Source organism: Hemitrygon akajei, chromosome 22 (genome assembly GCF_048418815.1).
Source record: "Hemitrygon akajei chromosome 22, sHemAka1.3, whole genome shotgun sequence".
NCBI classification, from domain to species: Eukaryota; Metazoa; Chordata; class Chondrichthyes; order Myliobatiformes; family Dasyatidae; genus Hemitrygon; species Hemitrygon akajei.
The window spans coordinates 65,099,166-65,117,019 of NC_133145.1; positions in this window are offsets into that span (position 1 = coordinate 65,099,166).

The following is a 17,854-nucleotide window of genomic DNA, read 5'->3' on the forward strand; positions in this document are numbered from 1 at the left end:
GTCATTCAACTCCTTTGGTTGTGGTTTCTTCGGAACTCTGCACCTCAATGCCTGACACTGGCAATTGATGTTTTACCCTACAACAATGTCCTGAAAGAGGAGAAGCTTGCAGCTTCAGAGGAGACCATTCACTCTATGCTTTCAGATTAGCTTCACATCCACTCAAATCACTATCCCTGTGGATTAAAACATCTCAACATGCCTGTAAAATATAATAAGGGTTTCACTCTATGGCCCCTGCAGGCAGAGCTTCAGATGTCCTTGCAATTGAGTAAAAGCCAACTCTCCTTCCACCCAATCACTTTCCCTTCTCCCTCCTTAACCCCCTGACCAATCAAGAAATTTCAATCTCTGCCTTAAATACACCCAATGACTTGTCCTCCACAACCCTCTGTTTTTCTGGCAATAAATTTCTCAGATCCACCATCCCTTCTCGCCTCAATTTTAAAGGAATGTCCATTCATTCTGAGGCTATGCCTCAAATTCTAAACTCCTACTAATGGAAAACTCTCTTCCACATCCACCTCTATCCAGGCCTTTTGGTATCTGGTATATTTTTAAAAGATCTCCACCCTTCTCAACTCCATTGAGTACAGGCTCAGGGGCATCAAACACTCATGTTAACCCTTTCATTCCTGGGATCATTCTTATAAACCACCCTTAGACCCTCTCCAGAGCCAGCACGTCTTTTACATTTGAAGTCCAAAATTGCTCAATATTCCACACATTAACTAATAAACAGGTTAGGTTTAGTTGCTCCAGTTTCCTCCCTCAGTCCAAAGACCTACTGATTAGTAGGTTAATTGGTCATTGTAAATTGTCATGTGATTGTAAATCTTGTGGATTGCTGAGCAGTGTGGCTTGAAGGGCCATGCTGTATTTCTATTAAATAAACACCTTGTAAGGCCTCAGCAGCACATCCTCACTTTTAATTTACCGTCCTCTTGAAATGAACGCTAACATTGTTTGCCACCTTTACTACTACTTCAATCTGTAAGTTAGCCTTCAGGGAATTCTGCACTAAGTCCCCTAGACTCTTTGCACCTCTGATTTGTATTTTCTCCATATTTAGAAAATGGTCTGTGCCTGTATTCTTTCTACCGAAGTGCACTTAGAGCTTGCTATTACTGTATAGTTAAAACATAAAACAGTACTACAGTCCATGATGTTGTGCTGACCTTTTAACCTACTCAAAGATCAATCGAACCTTCTTAAATAGCTCTCCATTTTTCTATCAATCATGTGCCTATCTAGGAGTTTCTTCAATGTCCCTATCGTATCTGCCTGTACCCACCAATCCAGGCAGCGTGTTTCACGCACCCAGTGCTGTGTGATGGAAGAAAACCTACCTCTGATATTTCCCCTATATTTTCCTCTGATCACCTTAAAATTATGCCCCGTTGTGTCCTGAGAAAAAGGTGCTGGCTCTCCATTCTATCATCTTACACCTCGATCAAGTCACCTCTCATTCTCCTCTGGCTATCCACTCTCAATCTATGCATCTTATCATCTTATCCAGTCCTTGGACTTATGCTCATCTTCACAATATTCCAATCCTTTCCTTTCAGTCTAATACTACCCTTATTTAGCTAGCTGCATATGAATCCCTTTCCACATCTGGTCATTATTCCTCGAGTAGCATGCATCTATCATCACCTCTCATCTTCCTTCACTCCAGAGAAAAAAGCTCTAACTCACTTGGCCTAACTTCATAAGACTTGCTCTCTAATTCAGCTAGCATCCTGGTAAATCTCCTCGGCATCCTCTCTAAAGCTTCCACATCCTTCCGATAATGAGTTGTGTGAGGAAGTATGGACAGAAAGAAACGTGCCATTAAAACTGTAAATCTTACAATTTTTGCAACTTTTAACATGGGGAAATGTTTCCAAGGTGCTAGTTGGGTGGCAGACTTGTCTGTTGGATCAGCAATGGAAGACCGGGGAGAGGAAATTGGGATGGGTGTTGCTGCATTTGAAAGAGAGGGTGATTTTTTAATTTATAGGAACCAGTCTATCGTAGATCGGCTGAGTCAGGCTTTGGCTGTGGGAGAGGTTGCTACAGGCTAGTGGAGGATAGTAGGATAGGGGAACTCTGCGTGGCCAGAGAAGGGCATATTGTTAATGAGGCAGGAGATAATGAAGCTCCTGGGTGATTAGTAACTGTGGGCCCAACCTGCTGTCCCAAACAGCCACTCAGTCCTAATGGTGATACAGTGAAATATCTTGACAGATGGATGGTGTGCCAGTTGGTTTACAAATGAGTGATCTAGTTTGAAGATCACTTTAGGTGCTGTATTTAAACCTAATTTGCAGACAATGTCACAGGCGATCTTCAGGTTGGGTTTGGAGAGGGATGAGATTAGAACCAGCACATCAATAAGCTCTGGAAAGGCTAGTTATGGTGTCTACAGCAGTGTCAAAGTTCAAAGTAAACATTAAAATTATATGACACCATATACCCCGAGTTTCCTTTTCTTGCAGACATTTACAGGAAAAGGAAGATACAATAGAATTTAAGAAAAGCTATACATGAAGACTTACAAACAACCAGTGTGCAAAAAACAAATAGTGCAAATAATAAATACTGAGAATATGAGTTGTAAAGAATCCTTGAAAGTGAGTCTGTGGGTTGTGGAGTAGGTTCAGCATTGAGGTGAGTAAAGTTATCCACACTGGTTCAGGAGCCTGTTGGTTGAAACTGTTCCTGAACCTGGGTTGTGGGACCTTATGGTTGAGGGGTAATAACTGTTCCTGAACCTGATGGTGTGGGACCTGATGGTTGAGGGGTGATAACTGTTCCTGAACCTGGTGGTGTGGGACCTGATGGTTGAGGGGTGATAACTGTTCCTGAACCTGGTGGTGTGGGACCTTATGGTTGAGGGGTAATAACTGTTCCTGAAGCTGGTGGTGTGGGACCTGATGGTTGAGGGGTGATAACTGTTCCTGAACCTGGTGGTGTGGGACCTTATGGTTGAGGGGTGATAACTGTTCCTGAACCTGGTGGTGTGGGACCTGATGGTTGAGGGGTGATAACTGTTCCTGAACCTGGTGGTGTGGGACCTTATGGTTGAGGGGTAATAACTGTTCCTGAAGCTGGTGGTGTGGGACCTGATGGTTGAGGGGTGATAACTGTTCCTGAACCTGATGGTTGAGGGGTGATAACTGTTCCTGAACCTGGTGGTGTGGGACCTTATGGTTGAGGGGTAATAACTGTTCCTGAAGCTGGTGGTGTGGGACCTGATGGTTGAGGGGTGATAACTGTTCCTGAACCTGGTGGTGTGGGACCTTATGGTTGAGGGGTGATAACTGTTCCTGAAGCTGGTGGTGTGGGACCTGATGGTTGAGGGGTGATAACTGTTCCTGAACCTGGTGGTGTGGGACCTTATGGTTGAGGGGTAATAACTGTTCCTGAAGCTGGTAGTGTGGGACCTGATGGTTGAAGGGTGATAACTGTTCCTGAACCTGATGGTTGAGGGGTGATAACTGTTCCTGAAGCTGGTGGTGTGGGACCTGATGGTTGAGGGGTGATAACTGTTCCTGAAGCTAGTGATGTGGGACCTGATATTTGAGGGGTGGTAACTGTTCCTGAACCTGGTGGTGTGGGACCTGATGGTTGAGTGGTGGTAACTGTTCCTGAAGCTGGTGGTGTGGGACCTGATGGTTGAGGGGTGATAACTGTTCCTGAAGCTGGTGGTGTGGGACCTGATGGTTGAGGGGTGATAACTGTTCCTGAAGCTGGTGGTGTGGGACCTGATGGTTGAGGGGTGATAACTGTTCCTGAAGCTGGTGGTGTGGGACCTGATGATTGAGGGGTGATAACTGTTCCTGAACCTGATGGTTGAGGGGTGATAACTGTTCCTGAAGCTGGTGGTGTGGGACCTGATGGTTGAGGGGTGATAACTGTTCCTGAACCTGGTGGTGTGGGACCTGATGGTTGAGGGGTGATAACTGATCCTGAACCTGGTGGTGTGGGACCTGATGATTGAGGGGTGATAACTGTTCCTGAAGCTGGTGGTGTTGGACCTGATGATTGAGGGGTGATAACTGTTCCTGAAGCTGGTGGTGTGGGACCTGATGGTTGAGGGGTGATAACTGTTCCTGAAGCTGGTGGTGTGGGACCTGATGGATGAGGGGTGATAACTGTTCCTGAAGCTGGTGGTGTGGGACCTGATGGTTGAGGGGTGATAACTGTTCCTGAAGCTGGTGGTGTGGGACCTGATGGTTGAGGGGTAATAACTGTTCCTGAAGCTGGTGGTGTGGGACCTGATGGTTGAGGGGTGATAACTGTTCCTGAAGCTGGTGGTGTGGGACCTGATGGTTGAGGGGTGATAACTGTTCCTGAAGCTGGTGGTGTGGGACCTGATGGTTGAAGGGTGATAACTGTTCCTGAAGCTGGTGGTGTGGGACCTGATGGTTGAGGGGTGATAACTGTTCCTGAAGCTGGTGGTGTGGGACCTGATGGTTGAGGGGTGATAACTGTTCCTGAACCTGGTGGTGTGGGACCTGATGGTTGAGGGGTGATAACTGTTCCTGAACCTGGTGGTGTGGGACCTGATGGTTGAGGGGTGATAACTGTTCCTGAAGCTGGTGGTGTGGGACCTGATGGTTGAGGGGTAATAACTGTTCCTGAAGCTGGTGGTGTGGGACCTGATGGTTGAGGGGTGATAACTGTTCCTGAAGCTGGTGGTGTGGGACCTGATGGTTGAGGGGTGATAACTGTTCCTGAAGCTGGTGGTGTGGGACCTGATGGTTGAGGGGTAATAACTGTTCCTGAAGCTGGTGGTGTGGGACCTGATGGTTGAGGGGTGATAACTGTTCCTGAAGCTGGTGGTGTGGGACCTGATGGTTGAGGGGTGATAACTGTTCCTGAAGCTGGTGGTGTGGGACCTGATGGTTGAGGGGTGATAACTGTTCCTGAAGCTGGTGGTGTGGGACCTGATGGTTGAGGGGTGATAACTGTTCCTGAAGCTGGTGGTGTGGAACCTGATGGTTGAGGGGTGATAACTGTTCCTGAAGCTGGTGGTGTGGGACCTGATGTTTGAGGGGTGATAACTGTTCCTGAAGCTGGTGGTGTGGGACCTGATGGATGAGGGGTGATAACTGTTCCTGAAGCTGGTGGTGTGGGACCTGATGGTTGAGGGGTAATAACTGTTCCTGAACCTGGTGGTGTGGTACCTGATGGTTGAGGGGTAATAACTGTTCCTGAAGCTGGTGGTGTGGGACCTGATGGTTGAGGGGTGATAACTGTTCCTGAAGCTGGTGGTGTGGGACCTGATGGTTGAGGGGTGATAACTGTTCCTGAAGCTGGTGGTGTGGGACCTGATGGATGAGGGGTGATAACTGTTCCTGAAGCTGGTGGTGTGGGACCTGATGGTTGAGGGGTAATAACTGTTCCTGAACCTGGTGGTGTGGTACCTGATGGTTGAGGGGTAATAACTGTTCCTGAAGCTGGTGGTGTGGGACCTGATGGTTGAGGGGTGATAACTGTTCCTGAACCTGGTGGTGTGGGACCTGATGGTTGAGGGGTGATAACTGTTCCTGAACCTGGTGGTGTGGGACCTGATGGTTGAGGGGTAATAACTGTTCCTGAACCTGGTGGTGTGGGACCTGATGGTTGAGGGGTGATAACTGTTCCTGAACCTGGTGGTGTGGGACCTGATGGTTGAGGGGTAATAACTGTTCCTGAACCTGGTGGTGTGGGACCTGATGATTGAGGGGTGATAACTGTTCCTGAACCTGGTGGTGTGGGACCTGATGGTTGAGGGGTGATAACTGTTCCTGAACCTGGTGGTGTGGGACCTGATGGTTGAGGGGTGATAACTGTTCCTGAACCTGGTGGTGTGGGACCTTATGGTTGAGGGGTGATAACTGTTCCTGAAGCTGGTGGTGTGGGACCTGATGGTTGAGGGGTGATAACTGTTCCTGAAGCTGGTGGTGTGGGACCTGATGGTTGAGGGGTGATAACTGTTCCTGAACCTGGTGGTGTGGGACCTGATGGTTGAGGGGTGATAACTGTTCCTGAAGCTGGTGGTGTGGTACCTGATGGTTGAGGGGTAATAACTGTTCCTGAAGCTGGTGGTGTGGGACCTGATGGTTGAGGGGTGATAACTGTTCCTGAAGCTGGTGGTGTGGGACCTGATGGTTGAGGGGTGATAACTGTTCCTGAACCTGGTGGTGTGGGACCTGATGTTTGAGGGGTGATAACTGTTCCTGAACCTGGTGGTGTGGGACCTAAGGCTCCTGTACCTCCTGCTTAATGGTAGTAACAGGAAGAGAGAGTGGTGATGGTGAGGGTCCTTGATGGATGTGGCGGTGCTCCTTGTAGATATGCTCAAAGGTGGGGGATGGCTCTGCCTGTGATGGACTTGGCTGTATCCACCCTTTTTTGTACGATGTTTCTATACCAGACCATGATTCAACCAGTCAGGATATAATCCACTGCGCATCTATAGTCTCATTTTTAGATGACATGCTGAATCTGTGCAATCATCTAAGAAAGTTGAGGTGCCATTGTGGTGCTACTTGCATGGTGAATCCTCTGATAGGTAACACTTAGGAATTTAAGGTTACTTTTTTTTGTTTAACTGTCCAGGCATCAGTGATTGGTAGAATACAGATACCTGGGTTTGTGACTGCTGTAAGAGAGCCCTGCAGTTCTTGATGTCTCAGTTTCTTTATTTGTCATTGCTTTTTAAGCTGTACAGGTGAACGGTTCCAGTAATTTAAAGTGGGTGTGAGCTGAGTTGCTCTAAGGGTGCAGGGTGAACATGCACAATGGACACCAGATGTAAAACACATTAAAATGTTCTTTGTTTGCAATGACCAAAATCAAATGGAAGAATTCTTCAAACCACTGGGCAGTGAGAAAGATGTGTTCTCTGCTGTTAACCCAGAGACCCAACATTCCAGGGATTACTACTTTCTTCAAGATTGTTTAATGTCTTTTCCTGTACCCAACTACAAACATAGAAACCCTACACCACAATACAGGCCCTTCAGCCCACAAAGTTGTGCCGAACATGTCCCTACCTTAGAAATTACTGGGATTACCCATAGCCCTCTATTTTTCTAAGCTCTATGTACCTATCCAAAAGTCTCTTAAAAGACCCTATCGTATCTGCCTCCAACACCATTACCTGCAGCCCATTCCACACACTCACCACTCTCTGCGTAAAAAAAAACTTACCCCAACATCTCCTCTGTACCTACTTCCAAGCACCTTAAACCTGTGCTCTCTTGTGGCAGCCATTTCAGCCCTGGGAAAAAGCCTCTGACTATCCACACGATCAATGTCTCTAATCATCTTGTACACCTCTATCAGGTCACCTCTCATCCTCCGTCACTCCAAGGAGAAAAGGCCGAGTTCACTCAACCTATTCTCATAAAGCATGCTCCCCAATCCAGGCAACATCCTTGTAAATCTCCTCTGCCCGCTTTCTATGGCTTCCACATCCTTCCTGTAGTGAGGCGAGCAGAAGTGTAAAGATAAACAAAATAATTATTACTCTATCTCCAATGTTGAACTGCAGAAACATTGAAGAAATTCCTTTCCAGAATAAAAGGGGGAAAGTCTTAAAGTTAGACCCAAGTACTTCAGGACTGCAGTCAACCCAGACCTGCGTCCTGATTGGTGACCAGAACCACTGGGTTGTTTCCAAAGTCTACTGATCCTCTAGTGTCCTTCAAGGAAGGAAGTCTGGCATTCTGTGAACTTTTTTCCAATTATTTATTCAGTTTTCTGAATCCAAATGGTACGAGCAAGGCCAGCACTTATTGCCCTTGAGTAGATGATGCCTTGAATTGCTGCAGTCCTTTGGGACACAGTGCTGGTAGAGGGAATTCTGGTGCCAATGAATGTCCAGTGGAATGTGTTTTCAAGCTGGGACTTGGAGGCCGATACGTTGGGGACACGCGGATGAAAGGAAAATGAAGGGTAAAGCAGGAGGGAAGCATTAGATTGATCTTCGAGTAGGTTATAAGGTCAGCACAACATTGTGGGCTGAAGAGCCTGTGCTATGCTGTTCTGTTCTTTGTTCTAGTCTTTCAATATGATTATTTTGTGGTTAGAAATGGACCAGATGGGCTGAAGTACCTGTTTGTGCTGTAGTGCTCTATGACTGTAAGCCAGTTTAATTTGAGTATCAACAGGGTTTCTGTTCCAGCACACATAACCTGCAAATACTGAGTTGTTTGGTGGGTCAGGCAGCAGCTGTAGAGACACTAGCAGAGCTAATGTTTCAGGTCAGTGACCTTTCACAAAGAGCTCATCATGGTTACAACCTGACATCAGAGCTGGCTCAGAAAAGACCATGATCAACGTCTGTTATTTATAGTCAACTGTTCCTGTGAGCTAAATATACAAGAGGAAAACATGCAGCCTTCCTGCAGCTCCCCTTATTTAGCCAGAGTGATCACAGGTGCCCTTTCAATGCTCAGCAAAGGTTAGTAATTGGAAAGCACAGAAGAACTCAAGAACCTCAGTCCCTCAAGCCTCTTCTGTCAGTCAATGAGGTCAGTGTTAATCTTCTATGCGCAATGCAATTACCCTGTACTGCTAGAATGTCCAAAAACCATCCCCGTCTGATTTGAATGCCATCAATAACAAAACTAGTATATAACTCCACAAACCTGCCATACCATTCAGCATTCCTGGGGCATTTCAGCCTTGGTCTTCATCTGTGCCAGTTTTCACAATCTTCCAAAAAGTTGTCCGCTTTCTCCATAACTACTTCCCCATTGATCTAGCCTCCACATCCCTCCAAGGTTTGGTGGAGAATTCCTGAGATGCACCTCAATAGAGTAACCATCTGTCACATGGTGGATTGGATAGTGGACTACTTGACAGATAGACCTCAGTATGTGCGGTTGGGAGACTGTAGGTCTGACACGGTGGTCAGCAGCACAGGAGCGCCGCAGGGAACCGTACTCTCTCCGGTCCTGTTCACCCTGTACACATCAGACTTCCAATATAACTCGGAGTCCTGCCATGTGCAGAAGTTCGCTGATGACACGGCCATAGTGGGGTGTGTCAGGAATGGACAGGAGGAGGAGTATAGGAAACTGATACAGGACTTTGTGATATGGTGCAACTCAAACTACCTGCGTCTCAATATCACCAAGACCAAGGAGATGGTGGTGGACTTTAGGAGATCTAGGCCTCATATGGAGCCAGTGATCATTAATGGAGAATGTGTGGAGCAGGTTAAGACCTACAAGTATCTGGGAGTACAGTTAGACGAGAAGCTAGACTGGACTGCCAACACAGATGCCTTGTGCAGGAAGGCACAGAGTCGACTGTACTTCCTAAGAAGGTTGGCGTCATTCAATGTCTGTAGTGAGATGCTGAAGATGTTCTATAGGTCAGTTGTGGAGAGCGCCCTCTTCTTTGTGGTGGCGTGTTGGGGAGGAAGCATTAAGAAGAGGGACGCCTCACGTCTTAATAAGCTGGTAAGGAAGGCGGGCTCTGTCGTGGGCAAAGTACTGGAGAGTTTAACATCGGTAGCTGAGCGAAGGGCGCTGAGTAGGCTACGGTCAATTATGGATAACTCTGAACATCCTCTACATAGCACCATCCAGAGACAGAGAAGCAGTTTCAGTGACAGGTTACTATCGATGCAATGCTCCTCAGACAGGATGAAGAGGTCAATATTCCCCAATGCCATTAGGCTTTACAATTCTACCGCCAGGACTTAAGAACTTTTTAAAAGCTATTATTAATGCTTTTTGAGATAGTGATTTAGATGCATATCATATTTTTTACAGAGTTAAGTATTGTATGTAATTAGTTTTGCTACAACAAGTGTATGGGACATTGGAAAAAAAAGTTGAATTTCCCCATGGGGATGAATAAAGTATCTATCTATCTATCTATCTATCTATCCATCTATCTATCTATCTCCCCTTGTTTGAGGTCCTCCTGCATTTTGGGGCATGTGGGTGATAGAAAAATGGAGGAGGGGAAGTGTTAGATTGATCCCTCGAGTAGGTTAAAAAGCAGCAAGATCATGGGCTGAGGGGTCTTACTGTGCTGTAGTGTTCTGGGCTCTTAACATCTACCCTGGTTGCTGGTATTGTGTAATCAAGGCGTTTAGATAGGGATATGAGCAGACAGGAACTGGAGGAATCAGCTTCAGATTTAATATCACCGGCACACGTTGTGAAATTTGTTAACTTTACAGCAGCAGTACAATGAAATATATGATAATGAAACTCAGTTTGTTCTCTATATATTTATTTAAGTACAGTATGTACTGTGTGTGTCTATTAAATAGTTAAGTTAAAATAAGTAGTGCAAAATAACAAACAAAGTAGTGAGGTAGTGTTCACGGGTTCATTGTCCATTTAGAAATCGGATGTCAGAGGGGTAAAAGGTGTTCCTATATCGCTGAGTGTCTGCCTTCAAGCTCCTGTACTGCCTTCCCGATGGTAACAATGAGAAGAGGGCATGTGCTGGGTGTTGGGGTCCTTAATGAGAGACACCACCTTCCTGAGGCACCACTCCTTGAAGATGCCTTGGACACTACAGAGGCTGGTACCCATGATAGAGCTGACTAATTTTACAAGTGTTTGCAACTTATTTCCATCTTGTGCAGTAGCACCCCCACCCCACCCCAAACCAAACAGTGATGCAGCCCGACAGAATTCTTTCTGTGGTACATTTACAGAAGTTTTGAAGTGTTTTAGTTGACAATCCAAAGCTCCTAATGAAATATAGCCATGTCTTGCCTTCTTTTAGGCTACATCAATATGTTGGGTCCAGGTTAGGTCCTCAGAGATCTTGACACCCAAGAACTTGTAATTGCTTTATTCTGTCCATTTCTGATTCCTCTATAAGGACTAGTATGTGTTCCATTATCCTACCCTTTCTGAAGTCCACATTCAGCTCTTTGTCCTGTTGACATTGAGTGCAAGGTTGTTGTTGTGACACCACTCAACTAACTGGTATATCTCGCTCCTATACGCCCTTTCACCACCATCTGAAACTCTGCCCACAATGGTTGTATCATCAGCAAATTTGTAGATGCTGTTTGAGCTGTGCCTAGCCACACAGTCATGGTGCAGAGAGAGTAGAGCAGTGGGCTAAGCACACACCCCTGTGGAGCACCAGTGTTCATTGTCAGCGAGGTGGAGATGTTATTTCCGATCCGCACAGATTGTGGTCTTCCGGTTAGGAAGTCAAGGATCCAATTGCAGAGGGAGGTACAGAGGCCCAGGTTCCGTAGCTTTTCGATCAGGACTGTAGGAAAGATGTTAAATGCTGATCTATAAACAGCATCCTGACATTGGTACTTGCATTGTCCAGGTGGTCCAAAGCTGCACGGAGAGCCAGTGAGATCACATCTACTGTAGACTTCTTGTGGCAATAGGCAAATTGCAGTCCTTCCTGAGACAGGAGTTAATTCTAACCTTGACCAACCTCTCAAAGCATTTCATCACTGTAGATGTGAGTGCTGCTGGACGATAGTCATTAAGGCAGCTCACTCTGCTCTTCTTGGGAACTCATATAATTGTTGCCCTTTTGAAACAGGTGGGAGTTTTTGACCATAGCAGTGAGAGATTGAATATGTCTTTGAATACTCCCACCTGTTGGTTGGCACAGGTATTCAGAGCCTTACCTATATTCCATCAGGCCTTGCTGCCTTGCCCAAGGTTCACCCTCTTGAAAGAGCCTGACATCGGATGCTGCAGGGATCCTCGTAGCTGTGGATTCTCCATTTCAAAGCAAGCATAAAAGGTGTTGAGCTAATCTGGTAATGAAGCATCACCGTTATTCATAATGTTGGGTTTTGCTTTGTAATGTCCTGCACACCCTGTCAGAGTTGAGGTGCATCCGATGTCACCTCTAACCTCTCTGGGAATTGTTTCTTGGCTCTTGAAATGGCCCTCCATAAGTCAGTTTTCTTATATAGACCTGGGTCACCAGACTTAAATGCCACAGATCTAGCCCTCAGCACACTACGAACCTCCTGATTCATCCATGGTGTTTGGTTTCGGAATGTACAGTAAGTTTTTGTGGGTACACACTCAATATAGTAAGTGTACTTGAATCTTGAATATAGATCATGTGCAGGTAGATTAGTCTCATTCTGAATCTCAGGGTCATACATGGCAACATACAGTATATGTACTTTGATCATGAATATACCTTGGCCTTCACATGGTTGGCCAAAGAGTTGTCCCTGTGCTGTACTGTTCCATGTTCCACTTACCCACATTAAACTTCATGTGCCAAGTTTTCACCCACTCAGTCTATCTATATCCTGCTGAGTTCTTCATTGCATCATGCCCTCCCACTTATTTTCAAGTCATTGGCAAACTTGGATACCTCAGCTCGATCAGCATGTCGCTCAGGAGCTCCTGGGGGTTATCAGTTCTCAGGCTCATTAACTTCTCATAATTTGTTTCATTTAATAATCATTTCTTCTCAGCTGCATTGGACTCTTGATTCTCCAGTATTTCAGAGAGGTTTTGACAGATGTCGAAGTATTTATGTAAAACCTCTGCAATTTCCTTGTTCCCAGTGATAAACTCCCGAGTCTCAGTAACATCTACCTCCACTAGATTTTTTCCCCTTTTTATGCAGTTGCAGAAAACCTGCACGTCTCTTTTCAGATTTCATGCTAATTTACTCTCACATTCCATTTTCTTTTTTAAATTCGATTTCTTGGGCTCCTTTGCTGAGTTATACCTCTCTCAGGCTGGGGCTGTTTTCCTTGCATCTCCAGAGAATAAGGCTGATGAATTAATAATACGAAGAGAAGGTGGATATGTTAAGTCAATCTTGGTGCATCTATTTTCACCATGGACAAGACTGCAAATTAGGGTTAAATCAGGATTGTTAGGCAGTGCAGCTCAAAGTGCTGGATGGGCTGACTCTGTACTGTTACTCCAAATAAAAAATACACAGACATTCATCAGCTATGCTCTCATTGAATGCAAGTGGCCTGCTCCTCTTTTTCCTGTGGTTTTGGATTGGAGAGGGTTGAGTAGACAGAATGGTAGAACAACATGGCACAGGAACAAGCCCTGTAGGGCATGGCTTTTTAGAGCAGCTCATGGTTGAGCCCACTAGGGTGTCAACAATTCTTGAATGGGTGCTGTGCAATCAACCACAATTGATTAGAGAGCTTAAGGTAAAAGAACCATTGGGGCAAGTGATCATAATATGATTGAATTCACCCCAAAATTTGAGAAGGAGAAGCTAAAGTCAGATGTTTTAGTATTACAGTGGAGTAAAGGGAATTACAGAGATGTGAGAGAGGGATGGCCAGGGTTGATTGGAAAAGAACACTGGCAGGGATGATGGCAGAGCAGCAATGGCTGGAGTTTCTAAAAGCAACTCGGAAGGCACAGGATATATATATATGTATCTCAAAGGGGAAGAATTATTCTGAAGGCCAGGTGACACATCCGTGGCTAACAAGAGAAGTCAAAGCCAACATAAAAGCCAAAGAGAGGACATATAACAGAACAAAGATTAATGGGAAATTAGAGAATTGTGAAGCTTTTAAAAGCCAACAGAAAACAACTAATAGAGTCATTAAGAAAGCAAAGATGGAATACGAAAGTAAGCTAGTCAATGATATTAAAGAGGATACCAAAAGTTTCTTCAGAGACAAAGTGTAAAAGAGAAGTGAGAGTGGATATCGGACTGCTGGAAAATGATGCTGGAGAGGTAGTAATGAGGGAGATGAAAATGCATCAGCATTCACTGGGAAGACACTGGCAGTATGGTGGAGGTTTCAGGTGGTATTTAATGTGTGAAGTTACCATTACTAGAGAGAAGAATCTTGGGAAACTGGAAGGTCTGAAAGTTAGATAAGCCACCTGGACCAGATGTGCACATCCCACAGTTCCAAAACAGGTGGCTGCTGGGATTATGGAGGCTTTAGTAATGATCTTTCAAGAATCACTAGATTCTGGAATGGCTTCAGAAGACTGGAAAATTGCAAATGTCACTCCACTCTTCACGAAGGGAGGAAGCCAGGAGAAAGTAAACTATAGAGCAGTTAGTCTGACCTCAGTGGTTGGGAAGATGTTGGAGTCGATTATTAAGGATGTGGTTTCAAGATACTTGAAGGCACATGACAAAATAGGCCGTAGTCAGCATGGTTTCAAGGGGAAATCTTGCCTGACAAATCTGTTGGAATTCTTTGAAGAAATAACAAGCAGGACAGACAAAAGAGAATCAGTGGATGTTGTGCACTTGGATTTTCAGAAGGCCTTTGACAAGGTGCCACACATGAGGCTGCTTAGCAAGTTACAAGCCCTGGTATTACAAGAAATATTTTAGCATGGATAAAACAGTGGCTGATAGGCAGGAGGCAAAGAGTGGGAATAAAGGGAGCCTTTTCTGACTGGCTGCTGGTGACTAGTGGTGTTCCACAGGGGTCTGGGTTGGGACCAATTCTTTTACGTTATATGTCAATGATTTGGATGATGGAATTGATGGCTTTGTTGTAAAGTTTGCAGATGATATGAAGATAGGTGGAGGGCAGGTAGTTTTGAGGAAGTAGAGAGGCTACAGAAGGACTTAGACAGATTAGGAGAATGGGCAAAGAAATGACAAATGGAATATAGTGTAGGGAAGTGTACGGTCATGCACTTTGGTAGAAGAAATGAAAGGGTTAACTATTTTCTAAATGGAGAGAAAACACAAATAAAATGTGGCACAAAGGGACTTGTGTAGAATTCCCTAATGGTTAAGGTTTTAGTGGGGTAGGCAAATGTGAGGTCAGCATTCATATCAAGAGGACTATAAAAACAAGGATGTAATGTTGAGACTTTATAAAGCACTGGTGAGGCCTCACTTGGAGTATTGTGAGCAGTTTAGAAAGGATGTGCTGAAACTGAAGGTGGGGTGTGCAGTATCTCATTCCAGCTGGACTTAGCAGCCCATCCAAACCAAGAAGAGAAAGGATGTGCTGGCATTGGACAGGGTGCAGAGGAGGTTCTCCAGGACGATTCTGGGAACGAAAGGGTTAATGCACGAGGAGTGTTTGATGGCTCTGGGCCTGTACTTTCTGGGTTTATAAGAATGACAGGGATCTCATTGAAACCTATTGAATATTGAAAGGCCTAGATAGATATACTTTATTGAGCCCAAAGGAAATTACAGAGTCACAGTAGCATTACAACTGCACAGATATACAAATATATACATATCAGAAGAGAAGTAAGAAAGAATAAAAATAAGTTACCTCAAACAGTCTAACAGGAGGGGGGGGGGGCGGGGGGGATCATCACTTCCCCGGCTATAGGTTGACTCATTATGGAGCCCAATGGCCGAGGGTAAGAATGACCTCATCGATCACTCTTAGGAGCAGCACAGCTGAATTAATATTTCTATTACTAAAAGTGCTCCTCTGATCAGCCAAGATGGCATGATGAGTGAGAAACATTGTCCAGAATTGCCAGGATTTTCCAGAGGGTCCTTTGTTCTACCACAGCCTCCAGTGTGTCCAGTTTGACTCCTATAACAGGGTCAGACTTTCTAATCAGTTTATTGAGCCTGTTGGCATCACCCGTGTTGATGCCACTGCCCAATACACCACCGCATAGAAGATTGTACTGGCAACAACAGACCGATGGAAATGTGAAGGACAGGCCTGCATACTCCAAAGGACCCCAGTCTGCTCAGGAAGTAGAGACGACTCTGGCCCTTCTTGTACCCAGCCTCTGTGTTGGTGCTCCAGGTGCACCCCAGGTACTTGTAGGTCCTCACCACATCCACGTCCTCACCATCAATAGTAACAGGGAGCAGTGCAGGCTTAGTCATCCTAAAGTCAACCACCATCTCCTTTCTCTTATCGATGTTGAGCTGCAGACGATTCAGCTTGCACTATTCGACAAAGATGGAGTGGGTGTGAAGAGGATGTTTCCTGTAATGGGGGAGTCTACGACCAGAGGACACAGCCTCAGAATAGAAGGACATCCCTTTAGAACAGAGATGAGGAGGAATTTCTTTAGGGTGGTGAATCTGTGGAATTCATTGCCACTGACGGCTGTGGAGGCCAAGTCATTGGGTATATTTAAAGCGGAGGTTGATAGATTTTTCAGGGTGTCAGAAGTTACGGGGAAGAGGCAGGAGAACGGGGTTGAGAGGGAAAATAAATCAGCCATGATGGAATGGCGAAGCGGACTCAATAGGCCAAATGACTTAATTCTGCTCCGATGTCTTGTGATCTGAGCAGGAAGATTGTACAGACAGACAGCAGAGGTCAGGATTGAATCTCTGTCTTTGAAACCATGTAAATTCAACTCAGTTTAAAATTTTCTTTGAAGAAGATTGGTAATTGTTGTCTGTTTTATGTTCAGCATTGGGTCATATCGGTGGTAATCATGTTGGTGTTAACAGAGGCAGTATCCAGTTGCCTCTGAGTGAGTGAGGCAACTCACTACATTGGTAGTGAGTGAGTGCACACTCAGAGGAATTTGCAGCCACGTTGTATCGCAGGCCAGGACCACCATGTTTCACAAAGGACTTCTAATGTAGGAACTGTTCAAGCAGCTGATATAATCTTGCTGCCAGTGACACCCCTCCCTCCTGTACTCCCCCACTGCCTTCCACCCATTTAAACCCTCCAAAAAGTTAAAGACAAGACACCCTAAAAGTCAGGATTGGTCACTGGGGAATCGGTGGGCAAAGTGTTTGTAGAGAGAATGAATTAAGTGGTGTGGCTACTTCGACCTTAAACGTAGCAGCCGCTGGGAAATCAAACTCAGTTAATTATAAGAACTGGAATAAAAAGTGAACATTCATTGTGATGGCCATGGAATCATGAACACTAAATTGTTTTAAATTCTTGCCAAGACACGAGTGGTGTTGGCAGACTGATTAAAAACAGTGACGGGGGGCAGATTGGCTCAGTGTCAGGGAGAGGGGTGGTGGGGGGGGGGAGGAAGTGTGGCTCGGTGTTTATGGCTGATGCTAGCTCTCCGTCCCCTTCTCTAACGTGGGACTAAATGCAGGGAGCATGATAACGCAGAGGCCAGCCAATGTCTGCGTGGCTGACAGTGAAGAGGGAACGCTAGATAACAAGGCAATAAAGATTAGCTCCAGTTGCCATCTGTACAGTGAAGCATGCAGCGAAATGCGTCATTTGTGTCGATGACCAACTCAGTCCAGGACGTGCTGAAGGCAGCCCACAAGTATGGTCACACTTCCAGTGCCAGCCCGCAACTCACTAAGCCAACCTTAAACCATACGTCTTTAGAAACTCCTTACAGACGGGCAAGAGTTGAACCTGGGTCTCTGGCGCTGTTGTCGTGTTCTGTTTGCCAGTACAGTACCCTACAAATATCAATGGTCTGGGCAGAAAAGGGGAAAATGGAATTTAACGTCAAGAAGGGAAAGCTGATGCATTGGTGGATACAAGTTCAGCAAAGAAAATCTCAGCGGAAATAAACCAGGGATAAGAGCCAAAAATAACTCACATACAGAATATTCTTTTAAAAAAAGGCTGAAGAAATAAACATTAAGTGTGAGGCTACTGAGTGTCCTGGAGAAGCGGAGTATCCTTGCTCCTCGGACATTTTAACGTTAACAGGTCAGATCAATAATGTCGTCAAACAGATAAACAGGCTGCTGATGTTTATTAACCAAACGCAGACAGGTTATAGAGAGTACAGCTCAGAAGCAGGCCTTTTGGCCCATCTACTCCATGCTAAAACTGCCTACTCCTGTCAACCTGCACCTGGACCATAGCCCTCCGTATCCCTACCATCCATGTGCCTGTCCAAACTTCTCTTAAACGTTGAAATCGAGCTCGCATGCACCACTTCCACACTCCCACAACCCTCTGAGTGAAGAAGTTTCCCCTCATGTTCCCCTTAAACTTTTCACCTTTCACCCT